General features: G+C 43.7%; 1 protein-coding gene across 3 annotated transcripts in view; it reads left to right on the top strand.

The window, feature by feature from the left end:
- The first annotated feature begins 343 nt into the window (after positions 1-343).
- Positions 344-22,085, top strand: part of LOC110505603 (BTB/POZ domain-containing protein 7) — a 48,532-nt gene continuing 26,790 nt past the window's right edge. Inside the window, exons 1-2 of one of the 3 annotated variants that reach the window (XM_021584925.3) lie at positions 386-748; positions 10,894-11,013. The gene's annotated coding sequence lies outside the window, so the exon portion shown is untranslated. Of the gene's footprint in view, positions 749-8,113; positions 8,321-10,893; positions 11,014-22,085 lie in introns of those variants that run through there. The other 2 variants (XM_090220817.1, XM_021584924.3) reach the window with 2 other exon arrangements.

A 22,085-nucleotide genomic window follows, 5' to 3' on the forward strand; every position in this document is an offset into this window, starting at 1 on the left:
AACTTCGGATTGTTGTCTATCCAAATATACTGATAATATGCATATATTAGCAACTGGGCCTGAGTAGCAGGTAGTTTACTCTGGGCACCATATTCATCCAAGCTACTCAATACTGCCCCCAGCCATAAGAAGTATAACAGAGACATCTAGTGAAAGTGCATGTGTAGCTGTCATTGCATGTATTTGCTCCATTGTTAACATGTTGGTAACCCACTCTTTGATTGTTTACAATTTTCCAGACTGTGGCTTTTAAATACTCATAAACTACACTTTAAATATTTAATGAGTACAGGAGGCCTATTATATGACCTACCTATATTGCTCGCCCATACAGCTAGACGGCGCTCGCAAGCTGACAATTCCCGACTCATTACAGATTTGAATCAGTCAGCAAACAGCCTCCGGATAGGCCACACCACCCACCCAACCAACCAAGCGCCGTGCAAGGATGTTTTTTTTCAGGAAAACAAATCCAAGCAAAGGGTCACGTCTTGAGTTTATTTTCTTGCTAAAAAAACATGGAATTTGTTGAAAAGTCGAGGCAAAGTGGATCTAAAGGCATTCTCTCGTTGGATATGGCGTCGATCTATGCGTGATGCTCGGTGTTACAAAGGGGATTTGTGCTGTTGACAAAAAAAAATCTAAAAGGAATTATCATAACTTGAGTCGGGAATCAACTTGAAAGGAAGAATAATTTCTGCAAGAAGAGAAGGAAAGGAAGGCTCGAGTATATTGAAGTCGGCTCAAGGTATGACATCTCAAACTATTCAGTCAACGACCTATATTATTAATGAACATTTACAAAACTTGTCAAGTCTCCGCGCACTAGTCAAAGTGGACGTAGCAACCGACATGTAATTACAGGGTTATGAACGTGGCTAACAGGCTACCGAAATGTTTCTTTGCGTTTTTGCACTGGACTTGTTTGCTTTAATGGCCACTTTTACTTTGATTAATTTCCGATTCAGCCGAACCTATTCCACACGAGGAATGGGCATGCTAAGGTTTTAGCAGGATTAATCGAACCGCTGTCTGCAAGGCAACAATAGCTCCGTGGTATGGCTAATGGATTACGATAGTTTACTAACAAAGCCTTTCCACTGCATTCTTCTGGCTTGTTATGTAGCCTTTTTGTAGGCAAAGTTGCAGCGACACAGAACGGTCTGATCCGTATGCTATTCCCCTAACTAGAACACCTCTTGTTAAATTGTACATACAAAAAATAATAATAAAGGCCTCTACTATTATTCAATAAAAAGTGAAACGTTGTTGTTATTTATTGCTAGCCTATACATCGCCTCTTTACTGTTGAAGTGACGGATGCGGCGTTGCAATGAGTGGTGTCCCAATTTTGTCAACGTCAAACATTCAAAAAAAAATTCACGTTGGCAGATCAATGTATTAAACTTACATTTGACTCCAACAGTAACGCCATTTGAATAACCTCTTTCCTTTTATGGCAACTTGAATTTAGTTTTTGGGCTTATCTCAGGTAGCAGAGTGTTTACTTGTCTGCTTTAGGATGTTTAGTGTATAGGAGGACCCTATGGAGTGTGAAATCCACCAGTATGTCATTGAGTTGCGTCAGAATGGCTCACACAGTCATCTGATTAGATTTTTTTTTTTTAAATTAAAAATATATTACACCTTTATTTTATCAGGTAGGCTAGTTGAGAACAAGTTCTCATTTGCAACTGCAACCTGGCCAAGATTAAGCAAAGCAGTTCGACACATACAACAACACAGAGTTACATATGGAATAAACAAACATACAGTCAATAATACAGTAAAACATTCTATACACAGTATGTGCAAATGTGGTAGGATAAGGGAGATAAGGCAATAAATAGACCATGGTGGCGAAGTAATTACAATATAGCAATTAAACACTGGAATGGTAGATGTGCAGAATCTATATATATATATATATATATACGTATATATATATATATGTGTGTGTGTATGTATGTGTGTGTGTGTGAATGTGCAAGTAGAGATACTGGGCTGCAAAGGAGCAAGATAAATAAATACAGTATGGGGATGAGGTAGTTGGATGGGCTATTTACAGATGAGCTATGTACAGGTGCAGTGATCTGTGAGCTGCTCTGACAGCTGGTGCTTAAAGCTAGTGAGGGAGATATGAGTCTCCAGCTACAGTGATTTTTGCAGTTCATTCCAGTCATTGGCAGCAGAGAACTAGAAGGAAAGGCAACCAAAGGAACAATTGGCTTTGGGGGTGACCAGTGAGATATACCTGCTGGAGCACGTGCTATGGGTGGGTGCTGCTATGGTGACCAGTGAGCTGAGATAAGGCGGGGCTTTGCCAAGCAAAGACTTGTAGATGACCTGGAACCAGTGGGTTTGGTGACGAGTATGAAGCGAGGGCCAGTCAATGAGAGTGTACAGGTCGCAGTGGTGGGTAGTATATGGGGCCTTGATGACAAAACGGATGGCACTGTGATAGACTGCATCCAATTTGTTGAGTAGAGTGTTGGAGGCTATTTTGTAAATGACATCGCCGAAGTCTAGGATTGGTAGGATGGTCAGTTTTACAAGGGTATGTTTTGCAGCATGAGTGAAGGATACTTTGTTGCGATATAGGAAGCCAATTCTAGATTTAATTTTGGATTGGAGATGCTTAATGTGATTCTGGAAGGAGAGTTTACAGTCTAACCAGACACCTAGGTATTTGTAGTTGTCCACATATTTTGAGTCAGAACCGTCCAGGGTAGTGATGCTGGACGGGCGGGCAGGTGCGGGCAGCGATCGGTTGAAGAGCATGCATTTAGTTTTACTTGCATTTAAGAGCAGTTGGAGGCCACGGAAGGAGAGTTGTATGGCATTGAAGCTCGTCTGGAGGTTAGTTAACACAGTGTCCAAAGAAGGGCCAGAGGTATACAGAATGGTGTCATCTGTGTAGAGGTGAATCAGAATCACCAGCAGCAAGACATCATTGATGTATACAGAGAAGAGAGTCGGCCCGAGAATTTAACCCTGTGGCACCCCCATAGAGACTGCCAGACTTCCGGACTAGAGGTCGACCAATTAATCGGAATGGCCGATTAATTAGGGCCGATTTCAAGTTTTCATAACAATCGGAAATCGTTTTTTTGTGCGCCAATTTTCCCGATTAAAAAAATAAAATAAATATATATATATATATATATATATGCCTTATTTAACTAGGCAAGTCAGTTAAGTACACATTCTTATTTTCAATGACGGCGTAGGAACGGTGGGTTAACTGTCTTGTTCAGGGGCAGAATAACAAGATTTTCATCTTGTTAGCTCGGGGGATCCAATCTTGCAACCTTACAGTTAACTAGTCTAACGTGTTATTATGTTATAATTAAGTCTATGATTAGATAGAGCAGTCTGACTGAGCGATGGTAGGCAGCAGCAGGCTCGTAACCATTCATGCAAACAGCACTTTCGTGCGTTTTGCCAGCAGCTCTTCGCAAGCACAGCGCTGTTTATGACTTCAAGCCTATCAGCCTAATGGCTGGTGTAACCGATGTGAAATGGCTAGCTAGTTAGCTGGGTGTGTGCTAATAGCGTTTCAAACGTTGCTCGCTCTGAGACTTGGAGTAGTTATTCCCCTTGCTCTGCAAGGGCCGCGGCTTTTGTGGAGCGATGGGTAACGCTGCTTCGAGTGTGACTGTTGTCGATGTGTTCCTGGTTCGAGCCCAGGTAGGGGCGAGGAGAGGGACGGAAGCTATACTGTTACACTGGCAATACTGTAGTGCCTATAAGAACATCCAATAGTCAAAGGTATATGAAATACAAATGGTATAGAGAGAAATAGTCCTATAAATACAATATTAACTACAACCTAAAACCTCTTACCTTGGAATATTGAAGTCTCATGTTAAAAGGAACCACCAACTTTCATATGTTCTCATGTTCTGAGCAAGGAACTCAAACGTTAACTTTTTTACATGGCACATATTGCACTTTTACTTCTCCAAACACTTTGTTTTTGCATTATTTAAACCAAATTGAACATGTTTCATTATTTATTTGAGGCTAAATAGATTTTTATTGATGTATTATATTAAGTTAAAATAAGTGTTCATTATTGTCATTGTCATTATTACAAACAAAAAATAAAGGTACAAAAATCGGTATCTGCATTTTTTTGGTCCTCCAATAATCGGCATCGGTGTTGAAAAATCATAATCTGTCAACCTCTAGTACGGACAACAGGCCGTCCAATTTGACACACTGAACTCTATCAGAGAAGTAGTTGGTGAACCAGGCGAGGCAATCATTTGAAAAACCAAGGCTGTTGAGTCTGCCGATAAGAATTTGGTGATTGACAGAGTCAAAAGCCTTGGCCAGGTCAATGAATACGGCTGCACAGTAATGTCTCTTATCAATGGCGGTTATGATATCGTTTAGTTCCTTGAGCGTGGCTGAGGTGCACCCATGACCAGCTCTGAAACCAGATTGCAAAGCGTAGAAGGTACGGTGGGATTCAAAATGGTCTGTAATCTGTTTGTTAACTTGGCTTACGAAGACCTTAGAAAGGCAGGGTAGGATAGATACAGTGCCTTGCGAAAGTATTCGGCCCCCTTGAACTTTGTGACCTTTTGCCACATTTCAGGCTTCAAACATAAAGATATAAAACTGTATTTTTTTTGTGAAGAATCAACAACAAGTGGGACACAATCATGAAGTGGAACGACATTTATTGGATATTTCAAACTTTTTTAACAAATCAAAAACTGAAAAATTGGGCGTGCAAAATTATTCAGCCCCTTTACTTTCAGTGCAGCAAACTCTCTCCAGAAGTTCAGTGAGGATCTCTGAATGATCCAATGTTGACCTAAATGACTAATGATGATAAATACAATCCAATACAATCAAGTCTCCGTATAAATGCACCTGCACTGTGATAGTCTCAGAGGTCCGTTAAAAGCGCAGAGAGCATCATGAAGAACAAGGAACACACCAGGCAGGTCCGAGATACTGTTGTGAAGAAGTTTAAAGCCGGATTTGGATACAAAAATATTTCCCAAGCTTTAAACATCCCAAGGAGCACTGTGCAAGCGATAATATTGAAATGGAAGGAGTATCAGACCACTGCAAATCTACCAAGACCTGGCCGTCCCTCTAAACTTTCAGCTCATACAAGGAGAAGACTGATCAGAGATGCAGCCAAGAGGCCCATGATCACTCTGGATGAACTGCAGAGATCTACAGCTGAGGTGGGAGACTCTGTCCATAGGACAACAATCAGTCGTATATTGCACAAATCTGGCCTTTATGGAAGAGTGACAAGAAGAAAGCCATTTCTTAAAGATATCCATAAAAAGTGTTATTTAAAGTTTGCCACAAGCCACCTGGGAGACACACCAAACATGTGGAAGAAGGTGCTCTGGTCAGATGAAACCAAAATTGAACTTTTTGGCAACAATGCAAAACGTTATGTTTGGCGTAAAAGCAACACAGCTGAACACACCATCCCCACTGTCAAACATGGTGGTGGCAGCATCATGGTTTGGGCCTGCTTTTCTTCAGCAGGGACAGGGAAGATGGTTAAAATTGATGGGAAGATGGATGGAGCCAAATACAGGACCATTCTGGAAGAACCTGATGGACCTGATGGAGTCTGTAAAATACCTGAGACTGGGACGGAGATTTGTCTTCCAACAAGACAATGATCCAAAACATAAAGTAAAATCTACAATGGAATGGTTCAAAAATAAACATATCCAGCTGTTAGAATGGCCAAGTCAAAGTCCAGACCTGAATCCAATCGAGAATCTGTGGAAAGAACTGAAAACTGCTGTTCACAAATGCTCTCCATCCAACCTCACTGAGCTCCAGCTGTTTTGCAAGGAGGAATGGGAAAAAATGTCAGTCTCTCGATGTGCAAAACTGATAGAGACATACCCCAAGTGACTTACAGCTGTAATCGCAGCAAAAGGTGGCGCTACAAAGTATTAACTTAAGGGGGCTGAATAATTTTGCACGCCCAATTTTTCAGTTTTTGATTTGTTAAAAAAGTTTGAAATATCCAATAAATGTCGTTCCACTTCATGATTGTGTCCCACTTGTTGTTGATTCTTCACAAAAAAATACAGTTTTATATCTTTATGTTTGAAGCCTGAAATGTAGCAAAAGGTCGCAAAGTTCAAGGGGGCCGAATACTTTCGCAAGGCACTGTATAGGTCTGTAGTAGTTTGGGTTTAGAGTGTCTCCCCCTTTGAAGAGGGGAATGACTGCGGCAGCTTTCCAATCTTTGGGAATCTCAGATGATACGAAAGAGAGGTTGAACAGGCTAGTGATAGGGGTTGCAACAATTTCGGCAGATCATTTTAGAAAGAGAGGGTCCAGATTGTCTAGCCCGGCAGATTTATAGGGGTCCAGATTTTGCAGCTCTTTCAGAACATCAACTATCTGAATTTGGGTGAAGGCGGCTTGGGCAAGTTGCTGTGGGGAGTGGCGGGCTGTTGATCGGGATAGGGGTAGCCAGGTGGAAAGCATGGCCAGCCGTAGAAAAATGCTTATTGAAATTGTCAATTATAGTGGATTTATTGGTGGTGACAGTGTTTCTTAGCCTCAGTGCCGTGGGCAGCTGGGAGGAGGTGCTCTTATTCTCCATGGACTTTGCAGTGTCTCAGAACTTTTTTTAGTTTGTGCTACAGGATGCAAACCTTTGCTTGAAAAAGCTTGCCTTAGCTTTTTTAACTGCCTGTGTATATTGGTTCCTAACTTCCCTGAAAAGTTGCATATGACTGGGGCTATTCGATGCTAATGCAGAACGCCACAGGATGTTATTGTGCTGGTCAAGGGCAGTCAGGGCTGGAGAGAACCAAGGGCTATATCTGTTCCTGGTTCTAAATTTTTTGAACGGGGCATGCTTATTTAAGATGGTGAGGAAAGCACTTTTAAAGAATACCCAGGCATCCTCTACTGACGGAATGAGGTCAATATCCTTCCAGGATACCGGGCCAGGTCGATTAGAAAGGCCTGCTCGCTGAAGTGTTTTAGGGAACGTTTGACAGTGATGAGGGGTGGTCGTTTGACCGCAGACCCATTACGGATGCAAGCAATGAGGCAGTGATCGCTGAGATCTTAGTTGAAAACAGCAGAGGTGTATTTGTAGGGCAAGTTGGTTAGGATGATATCTATGAGGGTGCCCGTGTATACGGATATTGGGTTGTACCTGGTGGGTTCGTTGATAATTTGTGTGAGATGGAGGGCATCAAGCTTAGATTGTAGGATGGCCGGCGTGTTAAGCTTGTCCCAGTTTAGGTCACCTAGCAGCACGAGCTCTGAAGATAGATGGGGGGCAATCAATTCACATACTGTGTATAGTGTCCAGGGCACAGCTGGGGCAGAGGGTGGTCTTTAGCAAGCGGCAACAGTGAGAGACTTGTTTCTGGAAAGGTGGATTTTTAAAAGTAGAAGCTAGTAGAATGTCAGGTCTAGGGTTGCAAAGGGTTGGAAACTTTCCAGTAAATTTCTCTAATTTTCCCTGCTATTTTCCATGAGAAGTTAAGTCTGGGAATTTTGCTTAAATTCATCAAAAAAAGTTAGCTTATAACATTGAACCTTTTTTGTGGGAAACACATAAGGCAATTCTAGGTCTTGTGACATGTTTTGGTTAAAGTATCCCCAATTCAATGGAATTGTAACCCTCTGCATGCACAGTGCATTCATCCATCACATGTGCAGTGCACTCTTCCATCACATGTACAGCTGATTCTCCAGATCTTGCACACTAATGAGATGCTATTGAGACTACCCTACTAAACTGTCTGACCCAAGGACTACATGCTTTCTGGTAAGTTTTGATTACAACACTGGGTGGTGAATATATTTTATGACATACATTATTTTTTGTTACCTAGTAAATAGTAGCCATCAGCAAAGTGTGTTTAAATCATTTAAAACAATTTCTGCTAGTTAGTTTTTGCTACCATGTGGGTTTTAGCTTGATTGAGCCTGCTAACTGAGGAGTGTTAATTCACATGTTTCCATACATGTTTCATTATAAAACATTTATCTAACAAAGGAGTTGTTTAACCTAACTGCTAAACTATTTATCTGGACATGGAATTGTATTAGGCTTTTTTTACAGATTTTTTTCTAATCTTTACAGGAAAATGCCACGGGCACAATCTGACGTGTGGAGACAATTCACTGCAGCTAATGTAGAAGGAAAAAGCGGGGTGTATTTGAAAATACTGTGCCAAACCATATGTGAAGAATGCAACAAAGATGCAGAATCATCTTGCCAAGTGCATGAAGTTCCCTCAGCGCTCACAAGAAGCAACCTCTGACAAAAGTCCTTCTGCTTCTATTCGAGGTGAAAATGATGAGTCAGACACCTTATTGATAGCAAAAGCTCATGGTCCTCCTGGAATCAGAAGATTTTTTGACTCAATGGAGGAACGTAGTCTGATAAATGCTGATGAATGTCTTGCTCGAGCTGTGTATGCAACTGGTTCACCTCTGATGCTCACAGGCAATGTGTATTGGAAGAGATTTCTGAATGTTCTTCGCCTAGCATGCACCCCTCCAGCCAGACATGCTTTATCTACTCATTTGCTGGATGCAGAGTTCAACAGAGTTCAAATGAAGGTCAAGCAAATCATAGAAAGCAGACTGTATTGCAATCATCTCTGATGGGTGGTCGAATGTCCTTGGGCAAGAAATAATTAACTACATCTCCACCCCTGCACCAGTATTCTACAAGAGCACAGACACAAGGGACAACAGACACACCGGTCTATACATTGCAGATGACAGACTTGCAAACGCGTACGCGAGTGTTGCAAAATAAATGTAGAACTCTATATTATAAAATTATTGTACCCACACTGCTCGCGCGCGCCAACAAGCGTCTGCGATGACAAGGGCTAAAATAGAAGTCAGTTCTATTTCTGACGCAGATCGCGCTGCAAGTCCTGCCTCTCCCATCTCCTCATTGGTTTATAAAAGCAGGTACCCACGTGCCATCTCCTCATTGGTTATACCCACGTGGGTGACTGAAAGACAAACAAGGTCAGTGGCGGTAATGCACCTAATTTATGAAAGTTGCCAAATCGCAATATAAAGTCAAGAGAAGAAAAGGCCTAGAAGAAGATGAGATGACGAGAAATGATTCGGTCTTGATAGTTTTATGTGCGGATTAATTGTCGGAGTAGGGGACCTTGTGCATTTCAGGTAAAATAACAACTAAATGTTTATAACTCAGGACAAATTAGCTAGCAACAGCAAACTAGCTAAATATGACAAATTAGCTAGCATTTGCAAGCTAGCTAGCTAAATTGCCATAAATGTTTAATGCTTTTCGACCTGTCCCCAAATTAATGTAATTGGTTCAGAAATTGTTTTGATATTTTAACCTGCGTGTCATGATCGCGTTTGGTGTGGGGTGACAAAATACATTTATGCACTATGGGTTCTGTGTGAGCTGAAGGCAGTAATCAATGACCGTGGACCACAGAAGGCATTTGCACTGGTGACAGACAATGCTGTGAACATGAAGGCTGCTTGGTCTAAAGTGGAGGAGCTCTACCTCACATTACACCCATTGGCTGTGCTGCTCCTCAAGGAGCACTGAAAACAATGGATACATTCTACAAGAGAGCCAAGGAAATGGTTAGGTATGTGAAGGGTCATCAATATTTTACCTTTATTTAACTAGGCAAGTCAGTTAAGAACAAATTCTTATTTTCAATGACAGCCTAGGAACAGTGGGTTAACTGCCTGTTCAGGGGCAGAACAACCTTGTCAGCTCAGGGATTTGAACTTGCAACCTTTCAGTTACTAGTCCAACGCTCTAACCACTAGGCTACCCTGCCACCCCAGAATAATAAGATCACCACATTGAAGCTGCCCAGCAGCACCCTTTGGGGTGGTGGTGTCATCATTTTGGACAGTCTCCTGGAGGGGAAGGAGTCTCCAAGAAATGTCCATATCACAATCTACCGATATGGACAGCCCCATCAGCCTGAAACTCCTGAAACCGATAGCAGTAGCCATTGCACGGATTGAGAGACAATGCCATCCTGTCTGATGTTCAGACTCTGCTTGCAGATGTAAGAGAAGAAATCTGTACCGCCCTGCCCACTTCACTGTTGTTCCAAGCAGAGGAAACTGTAGTTCTGAAATACATAAAAAAGCGTGAAGACTTCTGCCTGAAGCCCATACACGCCGCAGTGTACATGTTGGACCCCAAGTATGCTGACAAGAGCAAGGGACTTTGTGGCTCTGAGACTCTTTCCCCTGTTGCCTCCATCATCCTCCAAATTCCACAAACATCAGCACACAGTTTATACCTATGTTGGCATGTGTAGGTTGTTGAGAGCCTATGAGCACTTGGATGATCAGTTGGACTTTGGCCTTCTATGCTGTTGACTCTGGGACCGGAAAATATAGAGCTCACTAACAATGGACAAGTGAGTGCTCACTAAACAATCTGTGAGGCAAAGAAGCCACTGTTTTCATGCTAATGCTACGGGGAACATCAATTATTGCTTAAGATGCCTCTTTGGAGGCAGACACTTCAGGCCTTTGCTTACATAATCATTAAAAGCATACACTCACTGCTTCTCATTTAAAGTTCCTGTTGAATGCTTGCTGACCCAAATTTTAAAAAAGCAGGTCACTGCCTTTGTTTCCCAAGATGTTGAATGTCACCATGAGAGACTGGCTATAGACTCTCAAGCTCAGGCCAGTTTACCACAGACTTCCAGTTCCTTCATTGTTTGTAATGTCAAGGCAGACTGTTGAATGATGCACTCATTCATTTGCCCACACAGCATAACACAGAGGATCACTAGCTTCCATGAGTTGTGTTGACATGCAGACCACCTTTTGTGTCCTCAGTTGTTTTGTTTGGTCAGTGTGCTTTTCTTTTTTCATCTGTTCCAGTTGTTTCTGGTAGCTGTCCGAACGAAGGCTGTAATCAATAGAATGAGTGGATTCACTGCCCAACTGATATGCCTGGTGGACCAGAGCACTGCAGCGCTAAGCCCTTTGTTGCATGCCTCCGTGAGTCTGTCCCTGTGACTCACAGACGACACAACGACACAATGTTTTTTTCTTCTGTCCTTTAGGGTAAAATGTGTAGGGTGGATTCTGACTGAATGGTGATTGATCCATTATGTAATTTGGGCAAAGGTGGCCAGGTCAAATCAAATTGTATTTGTCACATACACATGGTTAGCAGATGTTTACATGAGTGTAGCGATATGCTTGTGCTACAAATTTCTTGTTAACTTCTTCAGGTTAGGGGGCAATATTCAAAAGTTTGGATGAATGAGGTGCCCAGAGCTTGTTACTTAGGCCCAGAAGCTAGGATATGCATATGTTGGTAGTATTGGATAGAAAACACTCTAAAGTTTCCAAAGCTGTTACAATAATGTCTGTGAGTATAACAAAACTGATATGGCAGGTGAAAACCCGAGGATAATCCATCCAGAAAAAAAACACAATCAGCGCACCCTTGATTACTATGGCTGTCAATGGGAATATAAAAGGAAGACCTCCCAGAATGCAGTTCCTAGGGCTTCCACTAGATGTCAACAGTCTTTAGAAAGAGTTTCAGGCTTGTTTTCGGTAAGTGGTTCCCATTTTGGCTGTAGTGTTTGTTGCGTGTTCCGGTGAGGTCGCGTACTTCGTTATTTATCTCCGGTAATGGTCTCCGGTATTCTCCGTCTTAAATTGTATAATTTATTTACATATTAGGGTACCTGAGGATTGATTAGGAACGTTGTTTGATATGTTTGGAAGAAGTTTATTGGTAACTTACGGGATTCATTTGTATGCATTTTGAACGAGGGAAACGGGTGGATTACTGAGTCTAACGCGCCAATGAAACAGACTTTTTGGGGATATAAAGAAGGACTTTATCAATCAAAAGGACCATTTATTATGTATCTGGGACCCCTGTGATTGCAACCAGATGAAGATCTTCAAAGGTAAGTGATTTATTTTATCACTATTTCTGACTTTCGTGACATCTCTGCTTGGTTGGAAAATGTGTGTAATGCTTTTGTGTGTGGGGCGCTGTCCTCAGATAATTGCATGGTTTGCTTTCGCTGTAAAGCCTTTTTGAAATCTGACAACACGGCTCGATTAACAAGAAGTTGAGCTTTTAAATGATTATGACACTTATATTTTTATGAATTTTTATTACGATTTCTGAAATTTGCATTTCGCGCTCTGCAATTTCACCGGATGTTCTCTAGGTGAGATGCTAGCGTCCCACTGATCCGTAAGAAGTTAACAAACTATAGTTTTGGCAAGTCGGTTAGGACATCTACTTTGTGAATGACACAAGTAATTTTTCCAACAATTGTTGACAGACAGTTTATTTCACTTATAATTCACTGTATCACAATTCCAGTGGGTCAGAAGTTTACATACACTAAGTTGAAAATGATGTCATGGCTTTAGAAGCTTCTGATAGGCTAATTGACATAATTTGAGTCAATTGGAGGTGTACCTGTGGATGTATTTCAAGGCCTACCTTCAAACTCAGTGCCTCTTTGCTTGACAGCATGGGGAAATCAAAAGAAATCATCCAAGACCTCAGAAAAAAATTGTAGACCTCCACAAGTCTGGCTCATCCTTACGAGCAATTTCCAAACGCCTGAAGGTCCCACGTTCATCTGTACAATCAATAGTACACAGGTATAAACACCATGGGACCACGCAGCCGCCATACCGCTCAGGAAAAAGACGCGTTCGGTCTCCTAGAGCTGAATGTACTTTGGTGCAAAAAGTGCAAATCAATCCCAGAACAACAGCGAAGGTCGTTGTGAAAATGCTGGAGGAAACAGGTACAAAAGTATATATATCCACAGTAAAACGAGTCCTATATTGACGTAACCTGAAAGGCCGCACAGCAAGGAAGAAGCCACTGCTCCAAAACCTCCATAAAAAGCCAGACTAACTGCACATGGGGACAAAGTACCTTTTGGAGAAATGTCCACTGGTCTGATGAAACAAAAATAGAACTGTTTAGCCTTAATGACCATGGTTATGTTTGAAGGAAAAAGGGGGAGGCTTGCAAGCCGAAGAACACCATCCCAACCGTGAAGCACGGGGGTGGCAGCATCATGTTGTTGGGGTGATTTGCTGCAGGAGGGACTGGTGCACTTCACAAAATTGATGGCTTCATGAGGAATGGAAATTATGTGGATATATTGAAGCATCATCTCAAGACATTAAAGCTTGGTAACAAATGGGTCTTCCAAATGGACAATGACCCCAAGCATACTTCCAAAGTTGTGGCAAAATGGCTTAAGGACAACAAAGTCAAGGTATTGGAGTGTCCATCACAAAGCCCTGACCTCAATCCTATAGAAAATTTGTGGGCAGAACTGAAAAGCGTGTGCGAGGCCTACAAGGAGGCCTACAAACCTGACTGAGTTACACCAGCTCTGTCAGGAGGAATGGGCCAAAATTCACCCAACTTATTGTGGGAAGCTTGTGGAAGGCTACGCAAAACATTTGACCAGAGTTAAACAATTTAAAGGCAATGCTTCCAAATACTATTTGACCCACTGGGAATGTGATGAAAGAAATAAAAGCTGAAATAAATCATTCTCTCCACTGACATTTCACATTCTTAATATAAAGGTGTGATCCTAACTGACCTAAGACCATGGACTTTTTACTAAGATTAAATGTCAGGAATTGTTGAAAAACTGTTGAAATGTATTTGGCTAAGGTGTAAGGTGTGAGCGATGGCCGAGCGGCATAGGCAAGGTGCAATAGATGGTATAAAATACAGTATACAGTATATGTGATATGAGTAATGCAAGATATGTAAACATTATTAAGTGACATTATTTAGTGTGAATTGTATAAAGTGACTAGTGATCCATTTATTAAAGTGGCCAGTGATTGGGTCCCAATGTAGGCAGCAGCCTCTCTGAGTTTGTGATTGCTGTTTAGCAGTCTGATGGCCTTGAGATAGAAGCTGTTTTTCAGTCTCTCGGTCCCAGCTATGATGCGCCTGTACTGACCTCGCCTTCTGGATGGTAGCAGTGTGAACAGGCAGTGGCTCGGGTGGTTGAAGTCCTTGATGATCTTTTTGACCTTCCTTTGACATCGGGTGCTGTAGGTGTCATGGAGGGCAGGTAGTTTGTCACTGGTGATGCGTTGTGCAGACCGCACCACCCTCTGGAGAGCCTTGCGGTTGAGTGCGGAGCAGTTGCCATACCAGGCTGTGATGCAGCCCAACAGGATGCTCTCTATTGTGCATCTGTAAAAGTTTGTCAGGGTTTGGGTGACAAGCCAAATTTCTTCAGCCTCCTGAGGTTGAAGTGGCGCTGTTACGCCTTCTTCACCACACTGTCTGTGTGAGTGGACCATTTCAGTTTGTCCGTGATGTGTACACCGAGGAACTTAAAACTTTCCACCCTCTCCACTGCTGTCCCTTCGATGTGGATAGAGGGGTGCTCCCTCTGCTGTTTCCTGAAGTCCATGATCATCTTTGTTTTGTTGACGTTGAGTGAGAGGTTGTTTTCCTGACACCACATTCCGAGGGCCCTCACCTCGTCATTGTTGGTAATCAAGCCCACTACTGTTGTGTTGTCTGCAAACTTGATGATTGAGTTGGAGGCGTGCATGATCACACAGTCGTGGGTGAACAGCAAGTACAGGAGGGGGCTGAGCACGCACCCTTGTGGGGCCCCAGTGTTAAAGGTCAGCGAAGTGGTGATGTTGTTTCCTACCGTCAGAAAGTCCAGGACCCAATTGCACAGGCCGGGGTTGAGATCCAGGGCCTCTAGCTTGATGATGACCTTGGAGGGTACTATGGTGTTGAATGCTGAGCTGTAGTCAATGAACAGCATTCTTACATAGGTATTCCTTTTGTCCAGATGGGATAGTGCAGTGTGATCGCGATTGCGTTGTCTGTGGACCTGTTGGGTCGGTGTGCAAACTGAAGTGAGTCTAGTGTGGCCGGTAAAGTGGAGATGATATGATCCTTGACTATTCTCTCTAAGCACTTCATGATGACAGAAGTGAGTGCTACGGGACAGTAGTCATTTAGTTCAGTTATCTTTGCCTTCTTGGGTACAGGAACAATGGTAGCTGTCTTGAAGCATGTGAGGACAACAGACTGGGATAGGGAGCGATTGAATATGTCCGTAAACACACCACAGGTGTGTGTCAAGTCTGAACTCACAGAAGTGTCAATGGTGAAACCACTTGCTCATTCTCCTGGAACAGACAGCTGATCTACTGATTGTGAACCAGCTGTTTTAGTACATGCTCAGCAATTGGCCTGGGGAATGGGGATTTTGACTGTCTGCCATCCTGCCTGAGATGATGCTGTGAAGTTAGAGTCCGGCTCATTAGTTAGCACAGTAGTAAAGCAAAGCTCTCAACGAGAATGACGCAGAGAGAGCCTACTTGTTATTCCCCCAGCACTCTCCTAGTCAACAATCAGCTGAGATGTGTTGGTAGAAGACCAGTACAGAGTTTCTCTTCTGAGGTTTGGTGTCCCAAACCTCAATTTCCAGCTCAGGGAGCCACACATCCTGACTTTTTTGACGATAACTTGGGACAGCTTTGCTCTAAGACAATGCTAATTGGATGTTCGAGCAATGAACTGTCAGGGCACCTTAAATGATTAGAGAAGACCTTAGAAATCAATAGCCTTCTTCTACATCTTCATTGTAAGTAAATGAAGAGAAAATCCCTGTGGGTTATGGAGCGCTAAAGGCTATATGAATGAGTGAACTGTTATAGTGTACTATCAATTCAAGGCTTTGGTGTTTTTGTAACGAGTGCGCTGAGAGTCGGGAAACAAGTTCAAGGATGTGAGTGTTTTAATAAATAAAATAAACAATAAACAATGAACACGAAACACAAACAACTCACCGACATGATAACAGAGTCAATAACACCTGAGGAAAGAACAAAGGGGAGTGACAGGTATAGGGAAGATGATCAAGGAGGAGATGAAGTCCAGGTGAGTGTTATGAGGCGCAGGTGCGTGAGACGATGGGGACAGGTGTGCGAGACGATGGGGACAGGTGGTGAGACGATGGGGACAGGTGCGTGAGACGATGGGGACAGGTGTGCGAGACGATGGGGACAGGTGCGTGAGACGATGGGGACAGGTGCGTGAGACGATGGGGACAGGTGCGCGAGACGATGGTGAAAGGTGTGCGAGACGATGGTGAAAGGTGTGCGAGACGATGGGGACAGGTGTGCGAGACGATGGGGACAGGTGTGCGAGACGATGGTGAAAGGTGTGCGGGACGATGGGGACAGGTGCGCGGGACGATGGGGACAGGTGCGTGAGACGATGGGGACAGGTGCGTGAGACGATGGGGACAGGTGCGTGAGACGATGGGGACAGGTGCGTGAGACGATGGGGACAGGTGTGCGAGACGATGGGGACAGGTGTGCGAGACGATGGTGAAAGGTGTGCGGGGCGATGGGGACAGGTGCGTGAGACGATGGGGACAGGTGCGTGAGACGATGGGGACAGGTGTGCGAGACGATGGGGACAGGTGCGTGAGACGATGGGGACAGATGCGTGAGACGATGGTGAAAGGTGTGCGAGACGATGGTGAAAGGTGTGCGAGACGATGGGGACATGTGCGTGAGACGATGGGGACAGGTGCATGAGACGATGGGGACAGGTGCGTGAGACGATGGGGACAGGTGCGTGAGACGATGGTGAAAGGTGTGCGAGACGATGGTGAAAGGTGTGCGAGACGATGGGGACAGGTGCGCGAGACGATGGGGACAGGTGCGCGAGACGATGGGGACAGGTGCATGAGACGATGGTGAAAGGTGTGCGAGACGATGGTGAAAGGTGTGCGAGACGATGGTGAAAGGTGTGCGGGACGATGGGGACAGGTGCGTGAGATGATGGGGACAGGTGCGTGAGACGATGGGGACAGGTGCGTGAGACGATGGGGACAGGTGCGTGAGACGATGGTGAAAGGTGTGCGAGACGATGGTGAAAGGTGTGCGAGACGATGGGGACAGGTGCGTGAGACGATGGGGACAGGTGCGTGAGACGATGGTGAAAGGTGTGCGAGACGATGGTGAAAGGTGTGCGAGACGATGGTGAAAGGTGTGCGGGATAATCAGCAGCCTGATGACTGGCTTCTAAAATAGTTGTATTAATGACAGGGAAAATAATAAAACCTAGCTTAAATTTGATAAGGTGCTGAAAGAGAACCTTATCTTGGACACTTTTTAATGAGGATCAAATGTGCTACTTGTTACCTTACAATGCAGTGAATGTATGTATTTTTCTACTGCTGGTGTTTGTCATCTGCTTTCTTTCTTTGTGTCAATGACATGTTGATTGGTCCTAAAGAGATTTTGAAGCTCTTTCAAAAGAGGAATATTTGAAGTGATTTAATCCTCAATTTCATTCAGTGCAAATTCGGTATGGGTCAGGTGAGGTCACCAGCACACATATGTCTTTGACACGTCCAAGCGTGTGGAGTGTTTATGCATGTGTGTGTGAAGAACACTGATTCAATGAGAAAATCTCAATGCACAGTGCCTTTTGGAATGTTGAACTAAATGGCACAGTAACCAATTGAAGAACTATACCAATCTGCAACTCTGGACTATCTGGGGCATTGCATAAACAGTAGTCAAATCGGCATTTGGCCTCTGCTTTAACTATAGAACACTTAGTAGATCAAGTTATCCCAATTGTTACTGTCTACCTTATGCAAATTCATGGCTGTGCACACGTGTGAGCTGTACTGTGGCGTGAGATGACAGCCACTGTTAATGATCTGATAAAGGTTGAACAGGAGGGTTTTGGGAGAGCTGAAATTTTAGTAGGATATGAATTGGACCCAGAGATCTCACAGACACAAGACGTATGTGGCAGGGACTACAAAGTGAAAACCAGCCACTTCGGACACCGACATCTTGCTTCCTGACAAGCTAAACACCTTCTTTGCCTGCTTTGAGGATAACACAGTGCCACCGACGCAGCCCGCTACCAAGGACTGTGGGCTCTTCTCCGTGGCTGATGTGAGTAAGACATTAAAGCGTGTTAACCCTCGCAAGGCTGCCGGCCCAGACGGCATCCCTTGCCGCATCCTCAGAGCATGCAAAGACCAGCTGGCTGGAGTGTTTACGGAAATATTAAATCTCTCCCTATCCCAGTCTGCTGTCCCCACTTGCTTCAATATGTCCACCATTGTTCCTGTACCCAAGAAAGCAAAGGTAACTGAACTACCTATCCCATCTGGACAAGAGGAATACCTATGTAAGAATGCTGTTCATTGACTTTAGCTCAGCATTCAACACCATCGTACCCTCCAAGCTCATCATTAAGCTTGAGGCCCTGGGTCTGAACACCGCCCTGTGCAACTGCGTCCTGGACTTCCTGACGGGCCGCCCCCAGGTGGTGAAGGTAGGAAACAAAACCTCCACTTCACTGATTCTCAACATAGTTCCTTAAAGTTCCTCGGTGTACACATCACTGGCGGTCTGAAATGGTCCACCCACACAGACAGTGTGGTGAAGAAGGTGCAATAAGCACCTCTGTGCAATAGCACCTCTTCAACCTCAGGAGGCTGAAGAAATTTGTCTTGGCCCCTAAAACCCTCTCAAACCTTTACAGATGCACAATTGAGAGCATCCTGTCGGGCTGTATCTCCACCTGGTACGGCAACTGCACCTCCCGCAACCGCAGGGCTCTCCAGAGTGTGGTGTGGTCTGCCAAATGCATCACTGGGGGCAAACTACCTGCCCTCCAGGACACCTACAGCACCCAATGCCACAGGAAGGCCATCAACCACCCGAGCCACAGCCTGTTCACCCCGCTATCATCCAGAAGGCTAGGTCAGGTGCATCAACAGGTGCATCAACGATGGGACAAGAGACTGGAACACAGCTTTTATCTCAAGGCCATCAGACTGTTAAATAGCCATCATTAGCCGGCTTCCACCCAGTTACGCAACCCTGCACCTTAGAGGCTGCTGCCCTATGTACAAAGACTTGGAATCACTGGCCACTTTAATAATGGAACACTAGTCACTTTAATCATGTTTAAATAATGTTTACATACTACTTTACTCATCTCAAATGTATATACTGTATTGTATTCTACTGTATTTTAGTCAATGCCTCTCCAACATTGCTCAATCTAATATTTATATATTTCTTAATTCCCTTCTTTTACTTTTAGATTTGTGTGTATTGTTGTGAATTGTTAGATACTACTGCACTGTTGGAGCTAGAAACACAAGCATTTCGCTACACCTGCAATAACATCTGCTAAATATGTGTATGTGACCCCCAAAAAAATATTTGATTTGAGTCTCCTCTTTTGTCTTTCTGCAATTTCGGAGGAAGAAATCCATATAAATGATTGATAAAGTGACTTCACTGTAATTTGAATAATGCATTGATCCTATTTCTGCCTGGCGTTTTGTATGGTAATGTGCTGTGGGAGGCTGAGGTACTCGGTCTGCTCTGTAAATGGCTGATTTAAATACAGAGACCCAACCCACTCTGGTGAGGTGTGTGTGTGGTGTGTGTTTGCGAGCTACAGAATGAAAAATGGGGGATGGGTAGTGCGGTGGCGTGTAGGCTAGCCTTTCCCCTGTCACCTCTCATTAGCGACACATAGCCCAGCTAACCTTGCCACTCCCCTCCCCAAACCCACCACAGGCCCATCCCAGTCCCAACACCCTGCTCCAGCCCAGCTGTCTCCCTCCCCCACACCACCAGACATCCTTCCTCTTCCCGTTCAACATCAGCGAGAAAGAGAGCATGTGGGGTTAGACTCAGGAAGCTGAGGAGACACAGTGTCCAGGTCTCAAGAAAATAGTTGTTTTCCAAACATTAGGATGTGCTTCCAGGATCCTAGTTGAATATGTGGTAATTATGGTTCTTGCAGTTGATTGTTGTTTGGGCTCTAGCTGTGTATGGGGGGGGGGGGGGGGGGGGTGTATTGTTTAGCTGGCGTTAAGGGATGTATTGTTTACTCTACATCTATCCTACCCCTCAGAGGACTCTTGTCTGCAAACAAGACGGCACATCTCAGGGGTTCTCTCTTCATCCTGGATGTTCAAATTCTCTACACAAATCCCCTTTAAGCCTGGCACAGTTTTATTAGGTTTTAGTGTATTGCAGTGTGGATATTTGGTTTACCATTGTGTGTATTGATTAAGAGCGTGTGGTTTTCCTGGGAGCCCCTGGGAGGCTGGTTAAAGAGCTGCTCAATGGGAGCAGACACAGTGATTTATTAGTGTGCTGGAGGAAAAACTGCCTTCTGAGATAAAGCAGATCTCCCATCACATTGGAATTCCCCGCCAGCCTCCCAGAGGGTCAGGAGCTGCTAGACTGTGTGTGTGTCTTTGTTGGTTTTGGGGAGATGGGGTTGTTGATGGTTACATAATCTTTAGTTTTGTATCAAAAATTGTTTTGCTATAGGCAATGTAAATTACGTGATGTATTATGGCAATTTCATGGTAACGGAATTACGCTTTGACTCAGTTTATTCACTTTAAAATGTATGCCCCAAAAAATTTATTTCAAAGTTTAACAAACCATACAACTCTATTAACCAATTCCACAGAAACATGTACAAAAACTAATTTAGTAGAAGAACTGTGCAGATGCAAACTTTGGTAATGTAATTACAGTAACTTTGGTAACATAATTACAAAAACTGTTAAATATCTGCTCCGAATTAAGATTCAAAGATGTCTGCAGAAATAACTGGGTGTTAGCTTTATTTTTCTTATTATATATATTTTTTTGTGCTTTTTACCCTTTTTTATCCCCAATTTCGTGATATTCAATTGGTAGTTACAGTCTTGTCCCATTGCTGCAACTCCCGTACGGACTCGGTAGAGGCCAAGGTCGAGAGCCTTGTGCCTGCTTAACCCGGAAGCCAGCAGGCACCAATGTGTCGGAGGAAACACCGTGCAACTGCCGACTGTGTCAGCATGCATGGACCCGGCCCGCCACAGGAGTCGCTAGAGCGCGATGGGACAAGGACATTCCGGCCGTCCAAACCCTCCCCTAACCGGACAACGCTGGGCCAATTGTGCGTTGCCTCATGGGTCTCCCATTCGCTGCATAATTATTCCCCTGATGTTTCACAAGTTTGGACATCCCAGTACAGTAGAGTACAGTACAGCATAGATTACTGAACTATACTCTACTTTTCTTCACTGTATTGTATTGGACTGTAGTCTACTGTGCTCTACTCACTGTACAGTACTGTACTGTACTGTGCTATTCAAACTTGTGAATCATACACTACCAGTCAAAAGTTTAAGAACACCGTTCTCATTCAAGGGTTTTTCTTTATTTTGACTATTTTCTACATTGTCGAATAATAGCAGATGGCTACTTTTAATAATTTGTTTAACACGTTTTTGGTTCCTACTGATTCCATATGTGTTATTTCATAGTTTTGATGTATTCACTATTATTCTACATTGTAGAAAATCGTACAAATAAAGAAAAACCCTTGAATGAGTAGGTGTTCTAAAACTTTTGACCGATAATGTACATATATGTTAGGTTCGGATGTGGCCCGGTCCGTTTGTGGACGTTAACATAACGGCCAACAAATTTCAACTACTTTTCAATGTCCATGGACGCCCAGTGTCGGCCGGTACTCAGTGAGTGTAGATGCTGGTTACAGTAAATGGAAAGAAAGGTGGCACCTGGGTAGGTGTCAGTAAGAGCTGGGAGAGGTGACATTAACTTAAGAGTGAGAGCGAGAGGCAGAGAGAGGGAGGGGGGAGGAGAAGGGGAAAAGGAGAGGGAGGGTTTTTCCACCAGACAACAGAAAGACAAATAAAACCGTTATGAGCTGAAAATAACAGTATGCAAGTGGAAGGGAGGACAGTAGCAGGTGACCCAACTGTGGTTTATCACTATTATGATTTCCCATTGTAGCTATTTCAGTTGCAGTAATTCTGTTACAGATTTTTTGGTTCATGAGTTTTAACCACCTAATACTTGATAAACGGATTTCAAATCAGTAAAATCACTATAAATAATTGGTACATTTACCATTACTTAAAAACCTCTTTGGGCTGAGATCCCGCTAACGGGATCGATATGACAACAGCCAGTGAAAGTGCAGGGCG

The sequence above is a fragment of the Oncorhynchus mykiss genome, chromosome 25, assembly GCF_057628025.1.
Source record: "Oncorhynchus mykiss isolate SJ-2025 chromosome 25, ASM5762802v1, whole genome shotgun sequence".
NCBI lineage: Eukaryota > Metazoa > Chordata > Actinopteri > Salmoniformes > Salmonidae > Oncorhynchus > Oncorhynchus mykiss.